The 18,389-nt window shown below is 41.4% G+C and overlaps 1 protein-coding gene across 3 annotated transcripts in view; it reads right to left on the reverse strand.

Annotated features, from left to right (window-relative positions):
* Window positions 1-18,355, reverse strand: part of SOCS6 (suppressor of cytokine signaling 6) — a 42,815-nt gene extending 24,460 nt beyond the window's left edge. The window contains exons 1-3 of one of the 3 annotated variants that reach the window (XM_017867068.1): window positions 18,150-18,355; window positions 17,290-17,401; window positions 14,812-15,056 (exon numbers count right to left, since the gene is read on the reverse strand). The gene's annotated coding sequence lies outside the window, so the exon portion shown is untranslated. Of the gene's footprint in view, window positions 1-8,614; window positions 8,777-14,811; window positions 15,057-17,289; window positions 17,481-18,149 lie in introns of those variants that run through there. The other 2 variants (XM_017867069.1, XM_017867071.1) reach the window with 2 other exon arrangements.
* Between the last annotated feature and the right edge of the window lie 34 nt (window positions 18,356-18,389).

The following is an 18,389-nucleotide window of genomic DNA, read 5'->3' on the forward strand; positions in this document are numbered from 1 at the left end:
AAAAAAAAAAAAAAAAAAAAAACAGCTGCAGGAAGGCACTGACAACACCTATTGAAGATAAAAACTTTTTATAAGCTAAGAATAGAAGCAACTTGCTCAAACTAATTCAGAGCAACTATGAAAAACCTACAGCTAACATCACACTTAATGGTGAAGGGCTGAATGCTTTGCCACTAAGACTGGGTGCAAGACAATGACATTTGCGCTCACCCCCTCTACTCAACACTGTACTGAAGGTTTGAGCCAGTGGAACAAGAAAAGAAATGCATACAAATTGGAAAGGAAGAAATAAAACCACCTTTATTCATAGTTGATACAATCTTAGTTTTGTCTTTTTTTTTTTGAGATGGCGTCTCGCTCTGTCACCAGGCTGGAGTGCAATGATGCGATCTCGGCTCACTGCAACCTCCGCCTCCGATCTCAGCTCACTGCAAGCTCCGCCTCCCGGGTTCAAGCGATTCTCCTGCCTCAGCCTCCCCAGTAGCTGGGATTACAAGCGCACGCCACCACACCCAGCTAATTTTTTGCATTTTTAATAGAGACAGGGTTTCACCATGTTGGCCAGGATGGTCTCAATCTCCTGACCTTGTGATCCGTCTACCTCTGCTGCTTTTTTGTGACAGGATCTCAGTCTGTCATCAGGCTGGAGTGCAGTGGCATGATCGCAGCTCATTGCAGCCTCGACCTCCTGAACTCAACCAATCCTCTTGCCTTAGCCTTCCAAGGAGCTTGGACTACAGATGCATGCCACCACACTTAGCTAACTTTTAATAGAGACAGGGTCTCCCTATGTTTCCCAGGCTGGTCTTGAACTCCTGGGCTCAAGCAGTCCTCCAGCCTTGGCCTCCCCAAGTGCTGAGATTACAGACATAAGCCCCCACGCCTGGCTAGCTGACAAAATCTTATACGTAGAAAAACCCAAGGAAATCACACACACACACACACACACACACACCCTACAAGCCTACAACAATAAAACTACTGGCACACCAAAAGTCATTAAGAAAACAATTCTGTTCACAAAATATAAAATTGCTGAGGAATAAATTTAACAAATGTAGTACAAGATTCATACAGTCAAAACTACAAAACACTGCTAAGAGAATGTAGAGATTCTAAGTAATTAGAGATTTCATGTTTTTGAACTGGAAGATTCAATATTATTAATATGGCAATTCTTCTAAAATTGATCTACAGATTCAAACAATTGCTATCAAAAGCTTAGTAAGCTCTTTTTTATATTAATTGATACAACATTCCTAAATTTCATATTGAAATGCAATTTTGAAAAAGAACAAAGTTATACTATCCGATTTCAAAAGTGCTTATAAAACTATAGGAATCAAGACAGTGTGCTGCTGACATAGAGACCAGCATACACATCAGAGAATAAAGGAGTCTGGAAATAAGTCTTTACATTTATAGTCGATTGATTTTCAAGAAAAGTCCCAAGACAAGTCAATGAGGAAAGTAGTCTTCTTGACAAATGGTGCTGGGACAACTGAATAACTAAAAACAAAAATGTAAACCCTCACACCACAGGTAAGAATTAAGTCAAAATGGATCATATACCTATATGTATGAACTAAAACTATAAAACTTTTTTTTTTTTTTGAGACGGAGTTTAGCTCTGTTACTCAGGCTGGAGTGCAGTGGCGCGATCTCAGCTCACTGCAACCTCCGCCTCCCGCGTTCAAGCAATTCTCCTGCCTCAGCCTCCCCAGTAGCTAGGATTACAGGCACATGCCACCATGCCCAGTGAATTTTTGTGTTTTTTAAGTAGAGACTGAGTTTCACCATGTTGGCCAGACTGGTCTCGAACTCCTGACCTTCTGATCCGCCCGCCTCGGCCTCCCAAAGTGCTGGGATTACAGGCATGAGCCACTGCGCTCAGCCCTGAAACTATAAAACTTCTTAAAAAACACTTTGTGACCCTAGTTTGGACACAGAGTTCTTGGACACAATACCAAAAGCACAACATTTAAGAGAAAAACTCTGCTAAGTTAGACATCATTAAAATCTAATAACTAAAATTTAAAATGTTTGTGTTTCAAAACAAACCACTAAAAGAAAGATAAGCCACAGGCTAGAAGAAAATACCTGTATCATATCTTCTAAGCCACAGGTTAGAATATCTGTGTATCATAACTGACAAGAGATTATACCAAGATATAAATAAAACCTAATTTTTTTTTTTTTTTTTTGAAACGGAGTCTCGCTCTGTCGCCCAGGCTGGAGTGCAGTGGCCGGATCTCAGCTCACTGCAAGCTCCGCCTCCCGGGTTCACGCCATTCTCCTGCCTCAGCCTCCCAAGTAGCTGGGACTACAGACGCCCGCCACCTCGCCCGGCTAGTTTTTTGTATTTTTTAGTAGAGACGGGGTTTCACCGTGTTAGCCAGGATGGTCTCGATCTCCTGACCTCGTGATCCGCCCGTGTCGGCCTCCCAAAGTGCTGGGATTACAGGCTTGAGCCACCGCGCCCGGCAAAACCTAATTTTTTAAATGAGCAAAAGATGTGAACAGACCTTTGACCAAAGACAACACGCAAATGGCTAATAAGCACACGAAAAGGTGCTTAATAGTATTAGTCATTCAAAACGTAAATTAAAGCCACAAAAAGATACCACTGCACAAACACTATCAAGACAATATCATGACAAAGGCAGGGGTGCAGAGCAACCAGCAACCTCACACACTGCTGGTGGAAATGTAAGACGGGTTGGCTTTTAAATCAAGTCTTTCTTTTCTCCCGATTGCGGCAAAGTGATGATTAAAGTGTGTGGCTAAATATAGAGAACAAAAAAATGTATCACGGGGCAGGTAAACTTCAGACCCCTAGAAATCACTCTGTATCAGTTCACACAGATCATCCTGTGTCTTTTCTCTTTTTTCTTTACCGTTGCATTGACCTTGTATCTTGACTTTTAGTCTTTTCTAGTACCTGAGGATCAGAAGTTTCTCCACTTTATTTTAGTCAAATTTATCAGTTTACCTTTGCCTCTTCTATTTAAAAAATTCATCTAACCCTGAGATCATATGTTCCTGTGAATTTGCTGTAAACAAGTTTTGGTTTTCATATTTAAGTCCCTGATTAATCTAGTACTGATTTATGTGTGAGGTGGGTAGGGATTTATATTTTTCCACGCATATAACCAATTCACTCAACACATTTATGGAAAAATATTAATCTTCACAAGAATCAGAGATATACAAATTAAACTATTAACACTATAATTTTCCAAAAGTCAAATCAGCAGAGATTTTTTCTAAATGGTTGTACTGATTGCCTGGAAGTATCTTTTTTTTAAAAAATTATTATTATTATTTTTTTTGAGAGTCTCAGTCTGTCACCCAGGCTGGAGCACAGTAGTGCAATCTCAGCTCACAGCAACCTCTGCTTCCCAGCCTCAGCGATTCAAGCGATTCTCCTGCCTCAGCCTGCTGTAGCTTGGAATACAGGAACATGCCACCGCTCCCAGCTAATTTTTGTATTTTTAGTAGACATGGGTTTCACCACGTTGGCCAGGCTGGTGTCAAACTCCTGACCTCAGATGATCCACCTGCTTCAGCCTCCCAAAGGGCTGGGATTACAAGCGTGAGCCACCGTGCCCAGCTGAAGGTATCTTAATACAGTTATAAAAATTAATTTGGCAATATGCAACTGAAAAACAATCATACTCCCTGACCCAATAATGCTGTTTTATCAACCTTAAAAAAATAAGAAATACAAATATTCCCTGGATCATTATTTATGACAAAAAGTAAATTTAAATTTAAAAAATTGGAAACATCCTAATTTCCAACAGTATGAGTAAACAAAATCCTGGCACGTTTACACAATGGAACTTTAAAGAACCACTGAAATTGATATTTATACAGAGTTATAAATAACATGAGGGGAAAATTCATATTGTTCATTTGTTAAGTGCAAAAACACAGGAAACAAAATTATATGTATGTGGTTCAATTACATAGAAAGAATAGGGAGGAAAAGTGGACCACAAAGTACAGCAGAACTGTTAACTGGATGGCAGAATTTTTGTAAACATTATTTTCAAAACATCCTATAATGAACATGCAGTGTTTTTATAAGAATAAAACCTGTGAGCTTGTTTGTTCTTACTTTTTTAAAGGAAATGGTTGAGTGAATCCATTAAAAATGCAGGGGCTTTTCTTGGCTTTCAGTTATACCATGACTGCCAAACAAAAAATAAATCAAAAGATGAGACTATTGGGGTTTTTTTTTTTGTAGCTTTTTGTTTTTACTGTTATTCTTTGGCTTTGGTAGAACTTAGACAGCCTCCTCCTCTTTACCTGCTCAAAATAACTTTTTGCAAATCTGACTTAAATTTTTTTTTGTACTGGTGTATATATAGTTACGAACTGGCCTTGAATATTCAAAGTCTAAATGACAAGAGTGATACACCTACCAGCTTTCAAGACCTTCTTCCCTTCCTACTCAGCTTATATTCCACAATTCATCACTGTAATCATTTCCTCGTGTATACTTCTATCCCCTTCTTCTACTCTCCTTCTGAAAAACTCTCTTGGTAAAACTATATTAGCAAATTCAACTCTGCTTATGTCATGCCTGCATCCACAGAGCTGAATAAGGCTGGAGAAAAAGAGAGCTGGTCTGATGGATCTCACTTTGTAGTCAAGGCTATGACCCTCAGGTGGGTCCTTACCACGGTCTGGAAATCAAACTACTTTTCCCTGGTCCATTTTTCTCCTTCCCTGCCTACCATTTCACACCTTTCCTCTCCTTTCTCCACCCCTGGAACACTCCCATTACCCCTGGAACACTCCCATTACCCCTGGAACACTCCCTTATTTAATATCTCAGCAGATGGCCCAACTTCCTATTTCACCTAGAAAAGGAACGACATCAGGAGACCTTGGACTCGGCCCCCATCTACCCACTCAGCACCATGTTTCCATCTACTGTATCCTGCGGCCTTGCTCAAGGGCCCCCACGGTCAGCTGGCACACTTAATCTCCCAACAATTTCCCCACTCCACTGGATCACTCCTGAAAATGTTATTTCTCATATATAAACAAACTTGTGGGGACCCCACTTTCCTTACCAGCTGCAGCCCCATCTCTCTCATTCCCTTTGCAGCAAAACACCTTAGGAGAACTGTGTCTACCGACGCCTACTATTCCTCTCCAACCTTCTGACACCCACACCAAAGGCTTCTCTACCAACCAGCGCACAGAGCAGCTCTTGTCTAGCATGAGTTCTCAGTCCTAATCTTAGAGGCACTGTGTGACCACTGACCACTCCTTTTCCTTTCATATAATTTTACCTCTTTGCTAAGCACACCACACTCTCAAGGTCCCTCAGTCTGACTCCTTTGCTAGTTCCCCTCTGAAGTCTTAACAGGAGTGCCCCAACACTCAGACTTTGGTCCCCTCTTCTCCATCCATGATTTCATTCATGCTCATGACACTGTATAGCATTGATGTGCCTACACTCCCAAATTCTCTCTCTTCATTTACAGATTAGTTATATTCAGCTCCCTTCAGGATACTGCCACTTTGATGTCTTGCAGATACCTGAAACTTCACAAGTTCAAAACTAAACTCTGGCTCTTTCCCACCCCACCCCTACACACTCCCCACCTGCAGGTTTAAATCTTCTCTATCCTACTTCCATTTCCGGCTACTCCATATTCTTCCAATGATCAGATCAGAACATTCAGAATCACCCGTGGCTCCTTTCTTTCCCTCATACCTCATCCAGCATGTCATGAAATCCCAATTTCAGCTACCTCCAAAACATATGCAGAATCCAACTACTTTTTGCCACTATACCAGTCCAAGCTACCATCCTCTTTCTCTTGCATTATGGCAATACTTCCTAATTCATTTCCTTGCTTTCTTTCTCCTGCCCCATTCTATTCTCAACATGTCTCAGCAAACTGGGACAGATGCTGACACTCTGGCTGCTACTGTAATAAGGTCCTTCATCTCTGACCCAAGAGTCTTAGGTCTTTTGCCAACATCCATGAAACTGCAGCAGGCTAACTAGTGAGCCTGCCTTTGAGCTTGTGTTGAAGGCAAAAATCTCAGACATTTCACACTTCTTGGCAACTACATGCAAACATAATAAATATTTACAACTACATAAAAATACAATTATATTTACATAATAAATGTAATACAATTGCTTTGACTTCTTTCAGAGCCCTTAGCTCTTACCACAATAAGCTCTAATTCAAATGCAACAGGAACACTGCATGGCTACAAAGGTAGATTAAAAAAATTTAAATATAGCCAAATTAAGAAAAATGAACTTAAAGTTGCCAAATAATTTAAACTTAAGAATAAATTTATATTTACAGCAAAAGTTCTAATAAATTCTCAAGTGATTCACTCCTACTTTATAGGCTATTGACACAAAAATATGGGGTAGCACTACCTTAAGTTTGCAGGGGGATACTGAGTGAATCTCCATATAAAATAGGTGATAATCTCTAAATCATGTCCAGTTCTAACAGCATCTGACTCAATGAAAATAATAAAAATATGTACAGATTTAGATATCTAACCAGCAATGAACTGTCCCAAGAGCATTTTTTTTTTTTTTTTTTCGAGACAGACGCTTGCCCTCCCGCCCAGGCTGGAGTGCAGTGGCCGGCTCTCAGCTCACTGCAAGCTCCGCCTCCCGGGTTCACGCCATTCTCCTGTCTCAGCCTCCCGAGTAGCTGGGACTACAGGCGCCCGCCTCGTCGCCCGGCTATTTTTTCGTATTTTTTAGTAGAGACGGGGTTTCACCGTATTAGCCAGGATGGTCTCGATCTCCTGACCTCGTGATCCGCCCGTCTCGGCCTCCCAAAGTGCTGGGATTACAGGCTTGAGCCACCGCGCCCGGCCCCCAAGAGCATTTCTAAGCATCCTTCATTGTAATTGCATTCAATGCATTCTTCTTCAATTATTAAACTGAGTATGAAACAAATATTCATAATGTCAATCATGTAAAAATGCTAATTGTGTTGGCTTATAAGAATTGATTAATGAGACTGGGCACGGTGGCTCACGCCTGTAATCCCAGCACTTTGGGAGGCTGAAGTGGGTGGATCACTTGAGGTCAGGAGTTCGAGACTAGCCTGGCCAACGGGGTGCAACTTCGTCTCTACTAAAAAAAATACAAAAACTAGCCAGGTGTGGTGGTGGGTGCCTGTAATCCCAGCTACTCGGGAGGCTGAGGCAGGAGAATCACCTGAACCCAGGAGGCAGAGGTTGCAGTGAGTTGAGATCATGCCACTGCACTCCAGCCTGGGCGAGAGAGAGACTTCGTCTCAAGGAAAAAAACATAAAGAATTGATTAAATGACTGTACACCTCTCCTTAATTTTTTAATTCAGATTTTAACAGGTTACATTTAAAAAGTAGTACACCTATACATCAATTCATCACTGTCTTTGCATGTATACAGTCACCCCTCGGTATTCATGGGGGATTGGCTCCAGGACCCCTATCAATAACAAAAGCTATGAATGCTTAAGTCCTTTATGTAAAATGTCATAGTACTTGCATATAACCTATGCACATCCTCCCCTACTTTAAATCATCTCTAGATTATTTATAATACCTAACACGAGTGTTATATAAATGGTTAAACTATATTATGTTTTGTTGTCTTGCACTTAACCAATTCAAAGAAATGTGATATAAGAAATATTGCATCTTTGTCCCTAGTTTCTGGCACAGTTCCTAAATCTTTGGGATTTCCTGAGATAGAAATGTTTTTTGTTGTTCAAAACAAGCCCCTTTCAATCACAACTGTTAATGCTAATGCTGTGATTAAAAGGAGCCCTCCCTCCTAGACAGCCTCAGGATGGGGCTGGTCACCCAGAGGCCCAGGGCCTAGAGCGTGGAACTTTCAGCCCCGACCCTCAGTCCCTATCCTGAAGAGAAAAGGAAAGGATTAGAGATTGAGTTCTACAGAAACTCTAACCACGAGATTCAGGGACCTTGTGCACACAAGGGCGAGCTAGGCAGGAGGCCACCCTAGGAGGGCACAGAAGCTCCACGTCCCCCCGTGCTTGCTCCGTGCACCTCTTCTACTGGGCTGTTGCTGAGCTGTGCCCTTTTATAATAATGTTTTCCTGAGTTTTATCCCAGCAAATTATCTAATCTGATGAGGTAGTGGGAACTGCTGATTTGTAACCAGTCAGTCAGAAATGTGAGAGGCCTGGGACTTGCGACTGGTATCTGAGGCTGGGGCAGTCTTATGGGACTCAGCCTGTTGCCTATGGGGACTGTACTGACTCTGGGTAGTGTCTGAATTAACTGAAACATTGGACACTCGGTTTTCTTTCTTTTTTTTTTTTAAGACAGAGTTTCGCTCTTGTTGCCCAGGCTGGAGTGCAATGGCATGATCTCGGCTTGCCGCAACCTCTGCCTCCCGGGTTCAAGCGATTCTCCTGCCTCAGCCTCCCAAGTAGGTGGGATTACAGCGTGTGCCACCATGCCTGTCTAAATTTTGTATTTTTAGTAGAGACAGGGTTTTGCCACATTGGTCAGGCTGGTCTTGAACTCCTGACCTCAAGTGATCCACCCACCTCGGCCTCCCAAAATGTTGGGATTATAGGCATGAGCCACCGTACCTGGCCAGGACACTCAGTTTTCATGCTGAAGAAGTCGTTGTTGGTGTTGGAAACACATCACAAGAAATAAATCGGCCTTTTATCTTCACCACTGTGTGTATCAGGCCTGGGTCTCCTATGAAATAACTATGACACTTTTCAACAAATTAATATAGGTATCTTAACTCTAAAATCAGTGTAGACCTGGGCAACATTGATAATGGAAATCATCTGCACACTGAAAATACAACACCCCGACTTACTACTAGTAAGATCCTTAATGATGTCCACATCTGCAACCTTATTGGCTAAGGTATAATTACAGTTGGTGGTTTAGAAATAGCTATTGTAATACATTCTGATATAATATATATGTAATACATCCTGACCTCCAGAACGATAAATGTAAAATACTATCTTATATATAGTTCTTTTAATTCCATTCACCTATATCTGATCATAGCTGACAATGACAAATCAAAAAACAATTATTTAACATTTTAATGTCAACAAAATTATTTTAACTACAAATATAGCAAATTCCCTAAAATCTCACCACATTCATTGCCTATGAAAAGAATAACCTCATGAATTATAAACTACCAAGTAGGTAAGATTCTTTCAGAATTTGACAAACTATGAACAAAGATGTTTTGTTTTTATTCTGTACTGTAGCAAAGTGTTTTAATAAAGTTTCTTCATTGCTTTATTTTTTCAAGATTAAAAGTAATTTGTTTATATATTAAAATATCTTAAATGTAATGAACTACTAAAGCAAAATATCTAACTTCTGAAAGGCAACATGCATATAAAATAACTGAAAAGTAACACAACTGTTATGACTGCTCTCAGAGCCTTCAGAGCAACACAAAAGCTCTAATTTAAAGAGCAATTTGTCCATTATTGAAATGCTTTCACATAGAACATACAAGATTTTGTCATTCAATTTGCAGTAGAGAATATGAGTTTTCAGTTAAAATAATCTTTTCCTCATTTCTAAAGTACATCCAAATGAAGAATGGAATTTTAAATAGCAGATTTGGGGTACAAAAAGTAATCCACATGAAATTTGCTATTAAATGTACATTAAGAGCCAATGTAAACTTCATTCACTGATCATTAGAGCTGAAGGGAATCTTGGAAAGCAATAATTATTCAATTTAATAATATATCTCTATTAAGCAAATAATATAAAAATCTTACAAAATGAAAAGATTACTTCCATTGTAAAACAATAATTTGATTGCCAAAAGTAACCATTTATTATGGGTTCCCAAAGATGTGATCTCTTGATGCTTTTAAAACAGTCCAAATTAAAATAATTATGTTACCCACTACAGATCAGTAGGCATTTCATCAACTAAGTTAATTGAACTCAGTGACACAGATGTGGCTTCATGAGAGCACTAAATGAAAACACTACCTTTATTTAAAGAAAAAAATAGATGTGGTTTTCCCCAAAACGAAGGGTTTAATATTCATTGATGCTAGCAAAACAAATGAAAACTGTTTAAATAAAGGGGAAAAAAAAAAACCTTCCTGATTAAACACACTCTTCTTTATCTCTATCATTCCCCAAAAACATAGGAACGAAGAAAATTACAAAGAGAATTATGGCAGATGACAACAGTGTTAAGTGGCTGAAACAAACTGGAGTAAACCAAAATCTAAGACTGCCGGAAAGGAAGACAACGAAAAACCAGCCTGAGAAAAGGTTTCACAAATATGAACCGCGAGGCGGATGCTATTTGTTTAAAAAAGAAGGGGTGAGGAGAACAGTTAGAAAACAAAACTCCCACAGCCAAAAAGTAAACATCCAATGAAAGAAAAACTGAGGGAACTCCCCTCCAAAGAACAACAACAACAAAAACTGACAAGAGAAATGGAGAAAAAAGCTAAGCAAATAAATAGATGGATTTAGGAGTTCCTATGTCCAATGAAGAGCTTAAGACAGAAAAAAAAAAAAAAAAAAAAAAAGCAATGAGAAAAGGAAAGGGAAGAAATTATCAAAGTCATTTAAATAGTTTTCCTAGAACTGAAAAACGCAAGTTTACAGACTGAAAAGCTCTGTGGAATGCTCGGCACATCCAAAGTAGAAAAGAACAATCACCAGACCCACCATGGTAAAATGTTAGTATTTAGGCGATAATACAAAACTAGGGAGAAAAGAAATGGCTTACAAATGCCTGGCAAACTGGCGGCATGTGACTTCACAGTAACACTGAAAACCGGAAGACAACCGAGCAATGCCTGCAAAATTCCAAGAGGAAACACACAACTGTGACCCCCACTGACAGTTCAATGACTCTCACTGTGCCCCTGCACGTGTCTGGCATTCTTGCAGGGACTAGGCCTGGTTCTGGCCTATGGTCACCAGCGTGTGACCTGCAGATACACCCACATCTGCCATGGGAGCAACAGACAGGAACTGTAGGTGAAAGCAGACTAGACCCAAAGGAAGAGGCCCAGGGAGGTGGCGCCCACCACAGACTTTGCGAAAGCAAGACACAGACCTCTATTCATGCACTGAGATTTCAGAGTTAATTTGTCACTGCCAAGTAACTTATTCTATCTGAACTAAAATTAACCTGGAATTTTATACACAGCCAGGCATACACCCGATACTTAGAACACACGCATTGTCTGACACACAAGGCTCATAAAAACAGTATCATCTTCTCCATCACCTTTCACAGAAGTCACTAGGAGGATGAGCTTCATCATATCAAGGAGGTAAACTAAGGAACAGAAAACAAGGAACCCCACTTGGGAAGGAAAGAAGAATTTCTAAGTTGACGGTAGAGTCTCCTGCGATTCGCCCTGTTTTAGATACTGTCCCTGCCTTCTGTATCTTTCTCCAATCACACACAGGTCACCCTGCAAGAGCCAGCTCAACTGTAATATCCTCCATGAAGACACAAATCCAAATTCCCCAGCTCCCAGGATTCAATTAAAACCTTCAGCATCAACAGGATAAAGGGCTGCACACACCACAGTCCATTCTGAAATCGACTACTAATGTGGTGTGTGACTCTGGGCAGATGACACCCTGCTTAGACCCAATTTCCTCATCTGTGCAAGGACGAAGACAATCTATAATCAGAGGAGTTCCTTCTAGCTCTAAAATGCAGTAATTCTGCTGCAAATGTATAAAATCACTAAAACCCTACTGTAATGCTCTGCTTTGGTATTTGCTTACATTTTCTGCCAGTCTGTGATATTTGGCAATAATGTTATTCCCTAAATATGTCACTTTTTTTTTAACTTCAAAAGCAACGTCAACAAACAAAAATGACTATTGTCTGAGGGATGGTAATATGTTACTTAAAACCAAAATTAAAACCAAAATTAAGCTTTAAAAACAAACACATTATAAACATCACAACAAACTTTAAACAAGTAACAGACACAGTAAAAATCTACCAGTAAGAATTCATCTGACTTTAAAAGCATGCTAACCCAGCTGCTTCAATCATCTAGCATATTATTGATATAGTCAGAAGAACGTGTACCACAAAAATCACTTTAAGTGCCACCATAAACAGCACCAAATAATCGGCTACCCAGATCACTGAGTAAAAACACCTTGTCTAGATAATTCTAAAGATTAACACTGAACCACTGAAATTGTTTTTGATGGAAATCTTATCTAATAGGAGCCATACAGTCCTCTGACTTCAAAAAGGTATTTTAAGCACAAGTGTGTATATTAAGTACAATCCCAGACTGTCACAAACTGCTGTATATAAATGGATGCCTCTCCAGATGACCAAATTTATCTGCTGGAAAATTTCAGGATGGCATAATGACACCATTAGGACTTACTGATGTTCAGGTCACTGCCTGCCTCCCAGGCCCTCAGATATATCCTGTCTTCTTTCTTTTCTTCTCTATACTCAAGAGTCCAATGCTATGGAAAGTAAGATAATCATCACTCCCCAGTCTCCAAGTGTGATGCCCTTTTCAAGAAAGTATTTTAGTGTATTGGCTGTTAAGAGTGATAAAACAGTATCAGAACAAACATAATCAGAGCAGAAGGCTCTGCAGAGAAGGCAAAGTGTGGCATCCTTTTTGTTCTCGGTCTCCCACCAATGAACTGCAGTGACTCCACAGCCAAGCCAGGCAATTGCTGCTAACGCTGTGACCACCTGTAATCCTTACCAGTCCAGCAGCCGGCACTAGCAATCCTTCGGAAGACGCCCATTCACTGCCTGCTTTCATTTCCATTTCTCTTGCTCCTTTGGTCTCAAACCCTTTTCTCACATTAGGCTTCCTTAACAAAAGCACGCAAGTCTAACACAGGTGTGGCTGATTAATCAGAATACTACTTTTGACTAGTCAGATTATGTTTTCAATAGTAAGAATTACTTTAGGAATTATTATTATTATAATATTATATATTATAAAAGAGAGGGTGAGGAGAACAGTTTGAAAACAAAACTCCCACAGCCAAAAAACATCCAATAAAAGAAAAATTGGCCGGGCGCGGTGGCTCAAGCCTGTAATCCCAGCACTTTGGGAGGCTGAGACGGGCGGATCACGAGGTCAGGAGATCAAGACCATCCTGGCGAACACGGTGAAACCCCGTCTCTACTAAAAAATACAAAACAAACTAGCCGGACAAGTTGGCGGGCGCCTGTAGTCCCAGCTACTCGGGAGGCTGAGGCAGGAGAATGGCGTAAACCCGGGAGGCGGAGCTTGCAGTGAGCTGAGATCCGGCCACTGCACTCCAGCCTGGGCAACAGAGTGAGACTCTGTCTCAAAAAAAAGAAAGAAAAGAAAAGAAGAATTGAGGGAATTCCCCTCCAAAGAACAACAACAACAACAACAAAACTGACAAGAAAAATGGACTCAGTGGCCAGTCCCCCTGGGATATGTCAGGGACACAGAAAAGAATTAATAGTAACAATATTAATAGTAATAATTACTTTAAATAGGAATTATTACTATTATTTTAAAACATAATCTGACTAGTCAAAAGCAGCCAGATAAAGGAGTAGAATACTAGTGTTAAAGTATTAGCACTTGTTATATTTCAGGTACTTAATTAATACACTAACATGCATTATCTCATTCCATTTTCTTTTTCTTTCTTCCTTTTTTTTTTTTTAGACAGAGTCTCACTCTGTTGCCCAGGCTAGAGTGCAGTGGCACAATCTCAGCTCACCGCAACCTCCAACTCCCAGGTTCAAGCTCCTGCCTCAGCCTCCCGAGTAGCTGGGACTACAGGCGCGTGCCACCATGCCCGGCTAATTTTTGTATTTTTAGTAGAGACGGGGTTTCACTATGTTGGCCAGGCTGGTCTCAAACTCCTGACCTCCTGATCCGCCCGCCTTGGCCCCCCAAAGTGCTGGGATTACAGGCATGAGCCACCGTGCCCAGCTATCTCATTCCATTATCACATCAGCTCTGAGAGAAACGTCATCATTATTATACATGTAAAGGAACAAAAACTTTAAGTTTTTTTTTTTTTAATCTACCCTATAAAATTGAAGCGCCGAAATTCAAACCTAGATCTGCATCCCCAGGAGAGACTGCCTTCCTTAGCACGTAGGGCTTCGAAGTCTCTGGCTTTTCTAATTCCAAAGGAGTTTTTCCTTCTGGCTTAATTCTACACCAGAAAACTGAGGATACCAGGAGGTTCCAGATAACTGAGGTATCACTTTACTAAGCTATGTAAGCAGGGAAAATGCGTTTTGGGATGGTGACTTTCAACACACTACATGACTATACTTTCAGAAGTGAAGGAGATCTGGGCGTCTACACTGCGAGTTAGTCTGGTACTTGAGTCACTCAGCCACACATCATGCCTCTACAGGCAGTGACAGTTCTCTCTCTGTAGGGCTGTTGGGGCCATGTAATGATAAGGACTTTGGTTTTATTAGTGCTATGATTGACTCAGCCAGGCAAGCAGTCCAGCTCTGAAGAGGACAAACGACATCAAACACCAACAACTTTCTAACACGTACACAGCATGTCTCTGCCTTTAAGGTGTAGATAACAACATGAAAACTGCAAGTACTTTCTGTATACCCACAAGCCTCCTACTCAGCGGCTAGGCCCCCCGGGATGTGTCAGGCACACGGAAAAGGAGGACCACAGTAGACATTCTGGCCTCATAGAACTTCTTTGGGGTGGCGGTGGAACAGCAGAAACAAGTAAACAAAGTAATTACAGATAATAGCAGAGGTCATGAAGGAACCATACAAATCAATTACTTGGGATGACTGAAGGAGCCACAAGGTAGTCACAGAAGTCTTCTCCGAGGTGGTGATGCTCTGAGGTGGTGACACTGGCATTGAGATCTGAGAATGAACCCACCACAGGAGCCACCGAAGGACACTGTAGGCAAACAGAACTCCTGTGTCAAAGGTGGCGAAGCAGGAAGCAGCTCCGATTGCTGAGGAACAGAAAGGGTAGGGCAGAACGCTGGTAAGGCAGAGATGGTTGTTCAAGATGAGAACTAGGGAGAAATGAAAACACATTTCAGAACTAGGCAGAAATGTTACAGTTGATGAGAAAGAGTTTGGATTTTTGGCTGGGCACAGCGGCTCATGTTTGTAATCCCAACAATTTGGGAGGCAAAGGTGGGAGGATCACCTGAGTCCATGACTTCAAGACCAACCTGGGCAACGTAAGGAGACCCCCTCTCTACAGAAAATTAAAAAATCAGCTGGGCATGGAGGCATGCACTTGTGGTCCCAGTTACTAGCGGAGGGGGTGCTGAGGTGGGAAGATAGCTTGAACCTGGGAGGTTGAGGCTGCAGTGAGTCCTGATGGTGCCACTGCACTCCAGCCTTGGCATTCAGAGCGAGATCCCCGTCTCAAAACAAAGCAAAACAAGAGTTTGGATTTTACCATAAATACACATTCATTACAACACTGTGAGATAAATTATTATCCCCACTTTAGCCCCAGATGAGGAATAAGACTCAGAGGGCATACAGAACGTGTTCAAGGTCACAGAGCTGGTAAACGGATGCCCTCCAACATGTCCAGAGTGTGCAAGGTGGGAACTGAAATCTTACATGACTTTATCTAAGTATGTTTGTTCTCAAAACATCAAGACCAATGGCCACCTAAAAACAACTGCCCCAACTAAGTAAAATTTAATGTTTGTATGGGTGGGTAAAGACCTGAAATCATTAACTAAACTGTGTTCTCAGTCCTAAAGCCATCACGACTTATTAGCTAAACCAACACGCCAAACAGCATACTAAATTACCCATAAAAACATTAATGACAATTTCACTTCAAAACAATATCAAACACGTCTTATGTTATTCCTCTTTTAACAGCTGAAGAATTATTTCTATCAATCTATCCATGTAAGAAAGTTTCTCCTTTTTATGACATATACTAGTATTAGGAAGTTCTCCCTTGTAAAAGGAATAATTTTACAAAAGTACTTCAGCACCACAGATGAAAATATAATTTCCAGAACTGGAAGAGCCAGGGATGAGGCCAGAGAACTATAATAGACAATCCTCACTTCCTACACAGGATGAAATAAACGGAAAGCAGCAAAAGGAGATCTTTTTAGTTCATTTGCTTATCTACCTTTATTAAGCATTAAAATAGCATGTATACACATCCATTAGCTATACTGGATTATAAATGAAGTATTTGACCTCACGCTTCCAAATACATATGCATTTATGTGTGTATTATCCTTTCTCATGAGTGCATATTTTCAAGAGAATAACAGTAATTGCATCCCAATAAGCCCACGATAAATTGAAAGTATCTTAAAGTCAAAACTCACAGTGGATTTATCTGGATCTAAGTCGAGATGCATACTGAATGTGTATCGTTTTGCTCCATCAAAAGTCAAAAGTCCAAAATTGGGGACCATCTATATGTTTGGACTTTTAAATAAGATCACACCTCTATGAGCAAAATAAAAGATATGATCAATAACCCAAAAGTTTCCTGAAAACTGGCCACAATGGAGAAAACTAGCAAGATTTTTCTCTGAGGAGTGTAATTACACAAGACAGGCTTAAGGGGACACTTGCAGGCTGGGTGTGGTGGTTCATGCCTGTAATCCCAGAGCTTTGGGAAGCTGAGGTGAGAGGATCCTGAGGCCTAGAGTTTGAGACCAGCCTTGGCAACATAGCAAGACCCCACCTCTCCAAAAAACAATCAGCCAAGTTCGGTGGCACATAAGTCTATAGTCCAAGTTACTCTGGAGGCTGAGGGAGGTGGATCACTTGAGCCCAGGAGTTCAAGGCTACAGTGAGCCAAGATTGCACCACCGCACTCTACCCTGAGTGAGAGATAAAATAAAAAACAAGATTCTTGCTTTCTGTTTCCTAAAAAAAGGGGCCATTAAAAAGAACACCTTTTCCAGTTCTAATGCAAGAATGAAGAAAAACATTGGAAGGCAAAATGACTAGAAACGCAGTCAGTACAGCACCATTTTCCACCCTATTCCCAGTCAATGGCTCTCCAATTCCTTCCCTGCCACTCCCTGCGGGCGGGGGGCAGGGGGCACCAAGAGAGGAGGTCATGGGATGACCTGAAGGTGTGCCCTTGGGTCGGAGGCCCTGCTGAAGAGAAAGGGGCAAGACTACCAATTTAGAGGGTAATTTAAAAGATAACGATAAAGGTAAGAGAGAAAAAGTGTTTCAAAAGAGATGCTGAATGAAGTTTTAAAAAGTATATATTCGGGTGAATACCTGGCTCATCCTTACCCAGGCACAAGCGGAAAGAAAGCTCGGGTCAAACTCCAGATAGAAGTTCTTCCAGGAATCCTTATCAAATCCACTGTCCACCAACCAGCTTCCTCCAAGGCACCAAGGCAGGCTTAGGGAGGGTGTTGGAACCAAGGGGTTAAGGCCATATATTTAGTTTAGAGCTGAAAGGATCCTAGACCTTACCATATCCACGCGTGCACAAAACCCACTAGGAGGAGAAATTAGAAAGCCCACGGGAAAGTATTACAGACTTTTTTCCGGTTTTTGTGAAACCTGGTGAGCAATGCCATTCGTGTTTTTAAGTAAGGCTGACTGTCCACAACATTAAATATTCCACTTAAAATTCATCCATTCAAGTAAGCTAAATGGATTTAACGTTGTGGCAGTTGGTTAAAAAAAGTCAAGATAAATTGCTACCTTCTGTGGCTGACAAGATGTCAGATATTTTATCTTGAAGTAGACCGTTTACTTTTGATTCCAAATGTATCTTTATCCCAAGGAACACAGTAAATTTAAAACGTCTCTGGGAGACGTTCAGTGTGTGTAATTCACGTTATTTCTGTCATTACTGTGTTCTCTGTCCTTAAGCACAGTGCATGTTGCCTTATCCCGGCAGACGCTGCAGAAACATTTGTTGAAATGAATTCAACATTATTTCTTTTGCTACCGGAAGACTGAGTTCTGCCACATATTCCCACCTGGCCCTTCATTCCAAACAGTGGGGATGGGAACCCCATTTCACATTCCAACTGAACGATAAGTTGGCGCACACATTACTGCACACATCCCAAGTTTTGTGCCAGGACCTGCCCCTGAGAAACGTCCATAATTCTGCTCCGTGAGCCACAAGGGTGTACCTGAAGTTGCCAACTCCCGAAGCAAACTGAAAATTCAGGCCCGTGTCGGTCCCAGGAGCGGTTTAAATTCCACAATTGTCTCCTCCCTATACCCGGGTGAGTGCGCTGCCGGCCGGCGGCACCTTCAGCGGCAGAACAGCCCCGGCCTGCACCTCCACCAGCGCCGGCGCGACCTCCGCGGTGGGGCGGGGGCGTCCCCGAGTCCCAGCGCCGCTCCCCAGGCCCGCCCTCGCGCCTGCG

This window comes from Rhinopithecus bieti, unplaced genomic scaffold, assembly GCF_001698545.2.
Source record: "Rhinopithecus bieti isolate Rb0 unplaced genomic scaffold, ASM169854v2 scaffold_2272, whole genome shotgun sequence".
NCBI lineage: Eukaryota > Metazoa > Chordata > Mammalia > Primates > Cercopithecidae > Rhinopithecus > Rhinopithecus bieti.